Raw genomic sequence first — 823 nt, 5'->3', positions numbered from 1 at the left:
GTTCCTCTGGAGGGCCAACAACAGGGCAGAGAGGCCGAGGCCTTCCCCTGAGAAGACCCTCAGGAGAGCCCTGCTGGATCAGACCAGGGAGGGTCCATCTAGTCCAGCCTCCTGCCTCACACAGTGGCCAGCCAGTTCCTCTGGAGGGCCGACAACAGGGCAGAGAGGCCGAGGCCTTCCCCTGATGTTGCCTCCTGGCTCTGGGATTCAGAGGTTGACTGCCTCTGAATGTGGAGGTTCCCCTCAGTCACCAGGGTTAGTAGCCACTGGCAGAATTATTCTCCATGAGCTGTTTATTCCTGTGGCCATCATGGCATTTTATATAAGTCGCCTTGAGCCTGTTTTGGCGAGGGAGGGCGGGATATAAAGTAATTAAATAAATAAAATCCATTCTCTGGCAGCGAATTCCACCTTTTGATCCCGCTAAGTGACAGATTCATGGAGGAGGGGTCTGTCAGTGGCTGCTAGCCGTGGTGACTAAATGGAACCTCCCTGTGCAGAGGCAGTCAACCTCTGAATCCCAGTGTCAGGAGGCAACATCCAGGAAAGATCTCTGTCTCTGTGCTCTGTTGTTAGATCTTCCACCGTGCGAGACGAGGTGAACCACTTATTTCACCTAAATCTCGTATTTAGGGATCTGTGTTTTTATTTATTTGTTTTTCCAATATTTGTGTTTTAAAGGATGTTTTAGTGCTGGAAGTGTTTGCCACCTTGGGGTCCCTGAGTGGGGCGGAAAGGCGGCATAGAAATGGGTTTTTTTTTTTGGTTTTTTAAATCAAATGTGTTTATTGGGTTTCATACACAATAAACAAACATACACACA

General features: G+C 49.0%; 1 protein-coding gene across 2 annotated transcripts in view; it reads left to right on the top strand.

Moving 5' to 3' along the window:
- Positions 1-823, top strand: part of UCP2 (uncoupling protein 2 (mitochondrial, proton carrier)) — a 30,849-nt gene that overhangs the window by 25,702 nt on the left and 4,324 nt on the right. The gene's annotated exons all lie outside the window — the stretch shown is intronic.

This window comes from Gekko japonicus, unplaced genomic scaffold, assembly GCF_001447785.1.
Source record: "Gekko japonicus isolate JY-2015 unplaced genomic scaffold, Gekko_japonicus_V1.1 scaffold2548, whole genome shotgun sequence".
NCBI classification, from domain to species: domain Eukaryota; kingdom Metazoa; phylum Chordata; class Lepidosauria; order Squamata; family Gekkonidae; genus Gekko; species Gekko japonicus.
This window is presented reverse-complemented; position numbering and strand designations above follow the sequence as displayed.